Genomic DNA, 12,134 nt, shown 5'->3' with positions numbered 1-12,134 from the left:
ATTCAGGACCAGTGACGGATTCCCGCCTGGGGGGTTTCCTGAGTCTCTCAGCTGCTCTTCCCTCTCCTTTACGGGAATGCCAAGGCGGCCCCTCCATCTACAGCTAGCCTTCTCCCTGTGCCTCCCGTATCTGCCCACAGCTGCAGGCTCCGGCGTGATTCATTACAAAAATACAAACAGACCACAATTATTTACAAGATGAAAAGCCAGAGTGGAACTGATGCCTGTTCCTGGAAGAACCGAAATGAGAACAAATTCCTCTTGGTTGAGGAGAAAAATGGGACTGTGTCCCTTTCACTGGCTTTCTCTATTTCTTTCAACCCATCTGCAGGCATTTAGGTTTGCTACAAGCTGAAGCAAGAAATCACCTACTTAAGACGCATCTGAGGGTATCTTCAACCTCGTTTAAGGCTAATCTCTCTCTACCACAAAAAACATTAGAGCAATATACAATTAAAAAAAATATGGATTTATGGATCATGGTGAAATCAACCAAACCAATATTTACAGCCCATAAACAACATCCCAGCAGCCATTACTCAAGGTAGACCCTGAATTGTTGCTGTAATATTGTGCTGTTTCTACTTCAGAAAATACAGCGCAATAGCATTTGCGTGCTTTACAGGGTAAATTTGATTTAAATCAAGCAGATTTAAATCAAGCAGATTTAAATCAAGCAGATTTAAATCAAGCAGATTTAAATCAAGCAGATTTAAATCATGATTTAAATCACTAGTAAAAAGGCTTGATTTAAATCAACTCGATTTAAATCAAAAATTTTAAACAGCAATTGTCCCGCAGCAACTCCTCCTCTGACCCGCTGTTGACTCGCCGACAGTCTCATTCACTTCAATGGGACGGTTGGCGATGCGGCAGTGATACAACAAGGTGAGGGATTTGGCAGGCAGCAGGTGAGTGAATGCCCGCTAACAGGCGCTGCCATGATGGATCTGAAATGACAAGTGCTCTTTAAATGTAAGGATTCATTCTTGCTGGTAGTTAGAATCTTTAAAATTATTTGCAAAGGAAATGAAGGTTTCCTATTTAGCTTGCAAAGCTTGGACTCATTGAATAGGTTTCACCAAAAATGTAAATATTGCAGAATATACAGCCTCAGGTGGCGCAGTGGGTAGAGTGCAGTACTGCAGGCACTTCAGCTGACTGCTATCTGCAGTTCGGCGGTTCAAATCTCACCAGCTCAAGGTTGACTCAGCCTTCCATCCTTCCGAGGTGGGTGAAATGAGGACCCAGACTGTGGGGGCGATATGCTGACTCTGTAAACCGCTTAGAGAGGGCTGAAAGCCCTATGAAGCGGTATATAAGTCTAACTGCTATTGCTAACTGCTATTGCTATGCCACGTAATTAAGCTCCATTTCATGCTAGATAAACTAAACCATTAATGTATCTTAAAAGAAAACTATATATTTTTTACTCCAAAAGCATTTTATTAAAATAAATTCGATAAAAATTAAAAAGAAGGTCGGGTTTAAATTTTTAAAAATTCATTTTTTTTTAATCATCATTTTTATCTACCCTGGTGTTTTAGCAACTCTGGGGGACAAAAGGACAGTGATTTTAATCATTCTCATTTAAAAACGTAAGCAGCCAGGGCCAAAGTAAAGTTGGTTTGAGTTGTTCTTAGGCCTCCTACTGCAAAAAGGACCCGAGACTGTGAACCAGTAAAAAAAAAATATCATCTCATTCATCTGACCGAGGTAGTCCTTGAATCATCCAGGAACACAAGATCAGTGGAACAATAAATAGACTTGTTAAATGCCAGGAGGTTGGCACATTCCTTATCTTGTGAGGCACCCTGTTCCAAAGAGTGGGAGCTGCTACTGAGAAAGTGTGTTGCTGGGCTCCCACCCACCCCTTTACCTCTCGTGGGATAGAGTCCATCAGCATACCTTCCTTCAGTAACTGCATGGGACAGAACAAAATTGAGTGGGACAGGCCTGAAGTTAGCTGGCTGCAAAGTTACTTAAGGCTTTCGTGACAATAACCAGCCTGTTAGGCTTCCCAAGAGCATGAAGCAAAAAATCCCTTTGTTGATTTACTGTGAATTCTGCTCATTCACATCCAGCAAAGTCTTTCAAGGGAGGATTTACAGTCACAGACCTTATCTGGCTTGGGGAGCTGCCAGACTGATAGCAATAGCAATAGCAATAGCAGTTAGACTTGTATACCGCTTCATAGGGCTTTCAGCCCTCTCTATGTGGTTTACAGAGTCAGCATATAGCCCCCAACAATCCGGCTCCTCATTGGAAGGATGGAAGGCTGAGTCAACCTTGAGCCGGTGAGATTTGAACAGCCGAACTGCAGAACTACAGTCAGCTGAAGTAGCCTGCAGTGTTGCACTCTAACCACTGCGCCACCTCGGCTCTTGGAAAGGAGTCTCAGAGAGTCATGGACCAATTAAGCGAACTAATTGTCTCCTGCAAACTCCACTCCCCTTTCGCTCCTCTTTTATTTCTTCTGGGAGGGACCATTCAACATCCACCTGTGGCCTTACTCCCAAGTCGACCCCTGTATCTTTAGCTGTTCCCTTCATCTGGCAACTCTGCGCATGCGCACACTGGGAACAGGCTCCAGCTGTTCATCTGCCTCACTGATGTTTGACTCTGAAGGCAGCTGATAACTGTCAGATGGCCCTTGCCCCCCCTCTGCCTCCAACACAGAGCCCTCATCAGAGCCTTCCCCAGACTCCAGGATTGGCCCATGTCCCTCCCCAATCTCCTCACTATCCGAATCTGCTGCCAGTTCTGCTGTCCGCTGATGGACCAGAACACAGCCCTTTGGTTCAGGCCCAGAGACAAGCCATAATAACAATGCTGAATGTATTACACCCCAGTTTGCAGCTAAACCACTAGGTTTAGTACCACCTGAAGCTTCCAAATCATCAAGGGCAGGTCAACTTGTAATGTTTAGTCGTAGTGGTCTATCCATACATTGTTGAGGATGAGTCACTATTGTTGTGGCCTCTTAAAGTAAAATGATATGCAACTGGCACCCCAGCCAGAGTTGGGCACCCCAAGAAGCCATGGTGAACACTTTTTGCTCTAGCAGGGACTGAGAGTCCTGGAAGATTTCCCAAAATGCATCAGACGCTGGAGTAATCACAGGTGCAGCAAGTCTTATCTGCATACACCCACTAGAAAGGACCACTCCGAAAGTAACAGTTTCATGTCCCCCCGAACCACCATCGTTCCAGGGGTCCAGAAGATGCCACTGTCAACGCTAGAGAAGGCCTCTGAGACAATCCATAAAGACACATTCTCTCCTTATCACTCTTTGATACAGCCATAATTTAATAGCCTTCGTTCCCTGAATAAATGTTTATCTTTGCACAAAATGCTTAAGCCATAAGCCATGTTTTGAAACCACAACTTGCTAAGGTTTAAAGCAACACATGACCCAGTCTCTCTGTTCTGACCCAGGCTTCCTCACAAGCATGAAGCAGATTCCTGGTCCTGACAAAAACCCCTTTTATTAAACGAATGTGAATTCCTCTCATTCACATTCAGCAAAGGCCTGGTGAACAGTCTTTCAAAGGTGAATTTATGACCACAGATCTTATCTATCTTGGAAAGCTGCCATGAAAATATTTTCTAAATGCAGTGCTGTGCAAGGAAAGATTTGGCACAGAGTCTCTGAGATTCACGGACAGATCTCCACACTTCTAAAACAAACTAACAAATGAATTGTTTCCTGCAAAGCGCACTCCCCTTTCACTCCTCTTTTATTTACTACGGGAGGGGTCATTCAGCGCCCACCTGTGGTTTTACTCCCAAGTCGACCCTGATTTATGAGCTGTTCTTTTCTTCTGGCAGCTCTGTGCCTGCGCGCACTGGGAACAGGCTCCAGCTGTTCCTCTGACTCACTGCTCCACAACACTCTCGCCCCAAAAGACCACGGGGGCAATGGATGGATTCTGTGGAGAGCCTTAGATGAGAATAGCCAGTCACTGGTCATTTACAATTTGAGCTAAACATTTTCAGTCCCTGCAGTGTTGTTCCTTTCTAATTCAGAGTTAGCAGAGAACCAGAAGGTCATGGCATATCCCAATTTATATGCCAAGACCACCCTATTCAACACCTTTAAAAGTAGATCACAGGATATTTTAAACCAAGAGTACTACACAAATGACTTGATTCCCAGCCCAGCTATGTACAGCCTGGGAATGCAGTAATCACTGAGGACCATGAAAACTTAATCGGAGGAATAATACTTCTCTATAAGCAGAAGATGTGAAAAACTCACAGATTTAGGAAGGTTTTGGAGAACTCCAGTAAAGTTTTTTTTTCCTCCTCAAGCCATGCTGAGCTTCCTCCAGACCAGGCAATGTCCAGAGATAAATTGTCTGAATTAGTAACACGTCTGAGTTTCCCAGTGTTCTACAATGCTCAGAAATGTTCCTTTCCTGAATCACAAAGTTTTGGCTCAGGAAGGGAACTTCACACACGTTCCTTCTTTACTCTTGTAATTAACATTTCCATCATGAGGGAGGCAATGCCTACTGACCTAGATTGTCCCTGTCGTTCTAAAAATATAAATGATAATTGAAGTCAACTCTGGGAAAAGATTTCTCTGCCAATGTTCAGAGGCACACTTCGGCAAATACGTTTTTGGTTCAAACCGAGGCAAAGAAACCCTTCAATTAGCATGTAAATATCCAGCTTTCAAGGTATACAGACCGCCAGCAATTTCTGAAATGAAATTTAAGGATCAAACCTCAACATCCCATAATGGAAGCGTGTTGCTGATGTGTGCACTTTACATTTTTAATTCTTGTTGGGTTAACCCAGGGGTCAAGCAACCTGCGGTTCTGGAGCCGCATGTGGCTCTTGAGCCGCATGTGACTCTTTCGTCCCTCTGCTGCGGCTCCTTGTCACCGGTCAGTTCCACAATTGATAGGGCTTTTGGGTTAGGACAGGTAGAGGTAAAAGGATGCCGCACTAGGAGGAGACTCTATGGTGGGGGAACCGGACTTCCGGTCGGCTTCAGAATTGAACCGGGGGGGGGGGGGGGGGCTTTCAGTTAGGACCTTTGTGGTTCTTTGAGTGTTTAAAGTTGCCAACCCCTGGGTTAACCAATGGAAGGTGGGGGATCATTACCATTAGCTCATGGGTCCCAGCCTCTAAACAAAGAATCAAGGTGCCTAACACAAAGAAAGCAATTCTTGATGACTATCCTTATTTTGGACATTCAAGACTGAGAAACTCCCAGAATATGTTAATTACAAATTGTACCTACCATTTCTGACAGGTTTTGGGAAAACTAGAAGAAGAAAAAGTGTCCACTTCATGTTTTTCTGCCATTACATTGGCGCATTTGCTTCTTGGGGACTGATTCACCACGAATTCTGGTCCGCTGCTATTTCCACCTTAAAAAAAATATAAAAACCACAGGGTTCAAATGTGGTCAACTTGCACAAATACAACTGCAATTGGGTTATTCCGAAGGGGGGGTGTGTGGAAACCCTAGCAACCCAAATAAAATTTACTCATTAGTAGACAGATTGCTTGTCCTTGTATTCAATTAGACAGTAAAGATCAAAAGCAAATTCACTGGTGCTCATCATTCTGCATAATGTGCGTCTTTTTTTTTTGTCAAATCAAAGACTTGACTTTCAAATGAAGATATATGGATGTGCCATAGTTTTAACGAAGTCATCAATGCTATAAATACCAATCACGCCTTTAAATAGATTCAAAACTTAATGAAATAAAGACTGAATGTTAGCCAACCACATTTCCCCTTCTGTTCCTTGGAAGTCTCCCAGTGAGGTAGCAATCGGGGTGGGGTGGGGGTGATCATCCAAGGATGATCTTGGAATGGGGAGTAACCCCAGAGGAACCCAGAGGGCATCTGTTTCAACAGCTCCCCTCTCAAACTGAAACTCAAATTCATTTGAACTCGTTTTTACTTATCCTTTTCCCTTCCAGTTTTAGAAATGTTCTACATCAGCGGTCTGTGGCCAGAGGGGCGGGGGGGAGAAGGGGATGGTTCGGTGTGAATGGCAGGCATGTGTGCTCGTGCGCACAGCTCCATTTGCACAAGCGGTGTGTGCCTCCACTCACACAAGTATGTGCGCCTATCGCTCGTGCAAGTGGGGCTGCGTGCATACCCGCTCCCACCCGCCACTCGTGCAAGTGAAACTGTGCATACACACTCTGCCCAGGTGTTAGAGACCCCTGATCTACATAATGGCTTCCTTCTACTGAGTTCCCTTTAAAGGGAGTGGCATTGGGAATTTCTGAACAATATTTCTTATTTGTTCCATAGGCTCCCTGATATGCAGATTAGCTTTACTGCCATGGTAAGAAAAAAAAACACATTACAGGCAGAGGTGGTATTCTACCAATTCGGACTGGTTCACGCGAATGGAAATCGCGGGTGGCCTCACCCACCTGCCACTGCTCTATGGCATTCCATTTAGGCCCTTTTCTTTTGCCCAAAGTGCATGCGCGGAAGGCAGAGCACATGTGCGGAGGTGCATGCACACTCTCATTTGCGAAGCAGTAGGAAAGATAAGTGAATACCACCCCTGATTACAGGCAGTCCTCGACTTACAACAGTTCCTTTAATGTCCATTCAAAATTACAATGGTATTTTTAAAAAGTTACTTGTGACCGGTTTTTTTCCCACCCTTATGACCGTCGTAGCATCCCCAAAGTTCAAAATGCGATCAAAATTCAGAGGCCTGGCAACGTATTCATATTTATGACCGTTGAGGTGTCCCGGGGTGGTGGTGGTGTCATGTGTTCACTTTTTGACCAATCTTTTGACAAGCAAAATCAATGGGGAAGCCAGATTCACTTAACAACCGTGTTAAATAACTTAACTGCAGTGATTCACTTAACAACAGTGGCAAGAAAGGTCATAAAATGGGGCAAAATTCCCTTTAAAATGTTTTTCACTTAGCAACAGAGGTTTGGGGCTCTATTATGATCATAAGTTAAGAACTGACTGTATTTGTAGACCACCATAACTGGAGGTTCGAACCCCCTAGTGCCGTGTAACGGGGTGAGCTCCCGTTCCTTGTCCCAGCTTCTGCCAACCTAGCAGTTTGAAAGCATGTAAAACTGCAAGTAGAAAAATAGGGACCACCTTTGGTGGGAAGGTAACAGCGTTCCATGCCGTTTCGGGCGTTGAGTCATGCCGGCCACATGACCACGGAGACGTCTTCGGGCAGCGCTGGCTCTTCTGCTTTGAAACGGAGATGAGCACCGCCCTCTAGAGTCGGGAACGACTAGCACATATGTGCAAGGGGAACCTTTACCTTTACCTATAACTGGATAAATGAAGGAGCTTTCCAATGTGGCCAGGACTCCGATTTCTTGCTCTCTCGGTACCAGTAGCAACACGTACTACACCTTAACACAATTTGGCTCAGAGAAACTGAACCAATGAGACTTCTTCTGACATGAACAATCACGAAGGAAGCTCTAATTTGGACGCTGCTACAATTACAGTTACTGTTGCTGCCAAGCCAAACCAAAACACCCATTCGCAGCCAACGGAGGAGGAGAAGGAGGCAAGAGCAGAGTAATTACCCAGGGGGTGAGAATGGGAGTGGTTGCAGAATGAAAGCAAGACCTGGCTAGATGTTAAGACTGATTTTTAAAGGTAGCATCCTCATACAAGCCTTATTTATGCAGTGCCGAGGAAGGCCTGGCTACCGCGTTGTCTTCTAAGGTGATGCTTTTCCATGAGGCATAGCTTGGCGAGTGGGTGGCCAGAGAAGTTGAACAAGTAAATAAACTAGTCCAAACCTGATGGAATTTGAGCAACCTGCCACAGCCATAAACAATGGTTTGCAAACTGGATTTATGCAAGCATGCAAAATGCATCATAACTTAGCTCTGTGCATAAACCTAGTCTGTAAATCAAAAACTCCAACGGGTAATTAGGACTGCGGAAAAAACAATGGCTACCAACCTGCCTTCCATCGAGGACCTTTAAACTGCACGTGTCAAAAAGAGGGCTGTGAAAATATTTACATCCTGGACATAAATTATTTCAACTTCTACCCTGAAAACTACGCTATAGAGCACTGCACACCAGAACAACTAGACACAAGGACAGTTTTTCCCCGAATGCCATCCCTCTGCTAAACAAATAATTCCCTCAACACTGTCAAATAATTCACTAAGATTGTATTACTATTCTTCTCTTCCTTCCTAGTACCTGTCTTTCCCCACTTATGATTATAACCATGTTGCTTGTATCTTTAAATTTTATATTGTATTATTTGTTTCCTAGTATGATTTGATTGCTTATTAGTAATCTAAGTGCTGTATCTTATGATTCTTGATGAATATATTCTATTTTATTTTACTTTATGTAAACTGAGAGCATATGCACCAAAGACAAATTCCTTGTGTATCCAATCACACTTGGCCAATAAAGAACTCTATTTTATTCTATTCCATATTCTATTCTATTCTATTCTAGTCTAGTCTAGTCTAGTCTAAAAACTAAAGTAACCACTACCAGGTTCCTATGCATACTGATACAGCAATTTGTTTGGTTCGGACTTAAAATACCGAGTTGTAAACAATCATTATAGCCTAGAACTACAGTGTGAATCCAGCCAGAGCTGGATGCAAATCGCGTGACCATCGGGATGCTGCAATGGTCATAAGGGTGGAAAATGGTCATAAGTCACTTTTTTCTATGCCGTTGTAACTTTGAACAGTCACTGAGGAAACTGTTGTAAATTGAGGACCACTTCTACTGTCCTTCTACAGAAGTTGAGGAGAGAAATATCAATTAACCTACGGGAGAAATATCGCAGCTCCTATCCTATTGCTCTTTTAAAAGGTAAAGGTTCCCCTTGCACATATGTGCTACTCGTTCCCTACTCTAAGGGGCAGTGCTCATCACCTTCAAAGCCGAAGAGCCAGCGCTGTCTGAAGATGTCTCCATCGTCATATGGCCGGATGACTAAACACCGAAGGCGCATGGAACGCTGTTACCTTCCCACCAAAGGTGGTCCCTATTTTTCCACTTATATTTTTACATGCTTTTGAACTGCTAGGTTGGCAGAACCTGGGACCAGTAACAGGAGCTCACTCTGTTACGCGGCGCTAGGGATTCGAACTGCCAATCTTTCTGATCGACAAGCTCAGCGTCTTAGCCACTGAACCACCTCGAAATAGTATTACTATCCTATGAAGTCAGATTGGCGTACAGGTAGTTTTTGACTTACAACTGGTTGCTTAGCAATTGTTTGAAGTTATGATGGAACCCCAAACTGTATTTACAAGCTGGGTTTAAAGTACTGATAGCTGCCCACTCACCGAATCACATTTTGGGCAGCCAGAAATTATCCTGGATTTACAGCTGCTTGCAAAAAGCTGTGATTTACAGTTTGGGGGGTTTTTTGGCCAGAAACTGTTGGTTTCCAGCAAAAAAAAATGCTCCTTGTGGACCATGGCTTCACTTAACAACAGTGGTATTTGTTTAATGGCTGCTGTGTTTGCTTCATGACTGCCCCCAAAAAGTAAAGTATTTGGATTGGTCACATGAGTGCCTCGACTTACAACTGTTATGATATACGACAGAAATTCCAGACTGCATTAAAGTAAGTCAAGGAGCATCCACAGTGGTGAAGGTGTTGGTAGGAACCTAGGACTGTGAGTTCTAATCCTGCCTTCACTGAAAGTGAATTTTTCCATTCACATTCTCTCTCAAACCAACCTACTGCACAGGGCTGTTGTTGTGGGGGAAAATAGGAGGAGAAAGGAGTCGTTATATATGTTTGCTGCCTCGAGTTACTTATAAAGTAATAAAGATGGGATAAAAAAATGTAAAAGGCCAAAAGTAATTTAAAAAAAACCGTATAATCCAGATGTCTGCTGGTCTAGCCAAACAATAAATGCTGCTGTGTGAGCTCTTAAAGAGGCATTTTATTTCCTTGTTATCACAATACTTCGTAAAATGCTCAGTACACAAGAGCAATAAGTAAACAATTGCCTGATTAAATCCACTCCTCAATCACTTACCCCAAAAGAAAGAAGAAAGAGAAGCTTTGACATAAAAGGAGCAAAGCTGCTAAAAGTACAAAGTTCTAAATTAGTAAATAAAAGCCAAAGTGAACTAAAACAAGGTGTTTTTAAGGTACAAAAAATATATATCTGAAAAGCTACATTTTTTTGGCCATTTCTTGCTCCAGTTTTCTTACTAACTCATTTAAATAATACGTGTTAAAAGAACCAATCACTAAAATAAGGTTCATTATAGCAATGTTTCTAATCTGGAATTACATCAAGAGACTCCCTGATTTTGGCACTAATGAAACGCTTTGTGCCAGAGGTTGACAAGGACTGAAAGGCTACAGGGAAAATAACAACAAAACAAAGAAGCAATCTATTTATGGTCCCAAGCAGGTAATAAGACAGATGTTATCCAAACAGATATTATGAAACCTAAGGTACAATATAATTACTGCTTTGCATCTACACACACCCATCGTCTTTCCAAAGAGGAATTCTGAAAAAAAACCCATATATGGTTTAGAAGGGAAACAAATGATCAATGTTTAAAGTGAAAGCAAATAAGAGGATTCTTTAAAGAAAAAAACCCCCTCAATTTTGACACACATAGGTTTGCTGCTATCTATAAAAAAAGTGACTTTATGCACATTTAATTGGGGGGGATACGCACTAAATGAACTCAAAAAGACAACCTTATTCGCCATTCATTCTTTCGTTACGGCATTTGTCACAGTCCAGAAATGCATAACTTTTGACATGCAAACAAACTAAGGGTAAAACTAAATTTCATAAATCGGCATCCGTGTCTTGGCTCAGCAGGTAACAGTAACTTAACAGTTGGAAGGAACCTTGGAGGTCAACTAGTCCAACTCCCTGCTCAGGCAGGAGACCTATCCTAGGGATTCGAACTGCCGGCCTTTCTGATCGACAAGCTCAGCGTCTTAGCCACTGGTAGTTGCTGACCAAGCCATTTGTGACAGAAGAGAGCTCCAACCTAACCATCTCTTAACACCACTGAATAAAATAATGTGCAAGGCATTCTAGAGTTATAAGAAACACCACACCATTTGTGTCGTGAAGTTATGCCGTTTTTAAAAAACTTACCGGTCACTATAATGCACCCTTCCTGTCCTTCCAAGGACTTTTAGACTGTGCCAGAAATGTCTGAGCAGGTGACCAGGGTTAAGAGAGTAAAAGTGACTTGCAGAAAGGTGTGTTTTTTTCCCTTATAGAAAGTAACAGTCACACACCCCCAGGCTGATAGCAGAAAATCTCAGCGAGTTGGGTTTGATTTCAGTGGCTTCAGTGGCTTCTGCCAAAGCCATAACCTCAAGGAGAACACCTTTACTCCACTGGTCATAGGTAAAATCCACCTCCTTCAAAGGGCACGTGACTCACATAGGATGGCAAGGAAGTTCTTCGTCTTATCTTGTTGCCCAGATGGCAGAAATCTCACGGACGCTCCTATCAGAACTGGCTTTTCCTCCACACAGGCAGAGAATACGGTTCTTCCAACCTCCTTTACCGACTAATTTAAAGGCAATTTTTTGAGTTGGACTTTGGCTGGGAAATACAAAGAAGCCGCCGGGTGCAAAGTCCAAGCCTCTGGCAAATAGGGGTTTAATCCATAAACATAATCTCTAAGCAAACTTTGGATTCACAAAAGTCTAGCAGAGCAGATTCCCGCCTCCCCCCCCCCCTTCTCTCTGACCAGACTGCAGTTCATATCGAAGAGGTCCCGCGGTTCTCCTAAAATCTGTGAATGGCCCTGAGCACATTTTCGTGTCCGTAACCATACGTTAGGATCACACTGCGACGTGGAAAACATGCATCCTTGGACAGAATGCTTTTAAATCCTCCTTTATTTCGTTCCTTGAGGCTGTGCCACAAATGTATCATGAGCTGCAAGCAGTGGGGGAATAAATGAAAAAGAAAGCCCATCCCTCTGCATTTAGCCCACAATGGAAGAAAAGTGGAGGGCAGGAAAGGGGGGGAAAAATCACTGATGGTAATATGGATTTAATGTTCATTTCAGCTTGGAAAGATTTTAGTTTCTCCCTCACCTGCTATATCAATCGGCAGAAGTTTGGTCCCTACTTTTTCCAACTTCCACGTTTTATTCAAAGACAAAA

The 12,134-nt window shown here is 43.1% G+C and overlaps 1 protein-coding gene across 1 annotated transcript in view; it reads right to left on the bottom strand.

The window, feature by feature from the left end:
* The window catches only part of PPARA (peroxisome proliferator activated receptor alpha), a 47,659-nt gene extending 36,001 nt beyond the window's left edge, over positions 1–11,658 (bottom strand). Inside the window, exons 1-2 of the mRNA XM_032220893.1 lie at positions 11,107–11,658; positions 5,255–5,384 (exon numbers count right to left, since the gene is read on the bottom strand). The gene's annotated coding sequence lies outside the window, so the exon portion shown is untranslated. The remainder of the gene's footprint in view (positions 1–5,254; positions 5,385–11,106) is intronic.
* Positions 11,659–12,134: the final 476 nt, after the last annotated feature.

Source organism: Thamnophis elegans, chromosome 7 (genome assembly GCF_009769535.1).
Source record: "Thamnophis elegans isolate rThaEle1 chromosome 7, rThaEle1.pri, whole genome shotgun sequence".
Taxonomy (NCBI): Eukaryota; Metazoa; Chordata; class Lepidosauria; order Squamata; family Colubridae; genus Thamnophis; species Thamnophis elegans.
The sequence above is the reverse complement of the archived record's forward strand: the minus strand, read 5'-3'. Positions and strand labels throughout refer to the sequence as shown.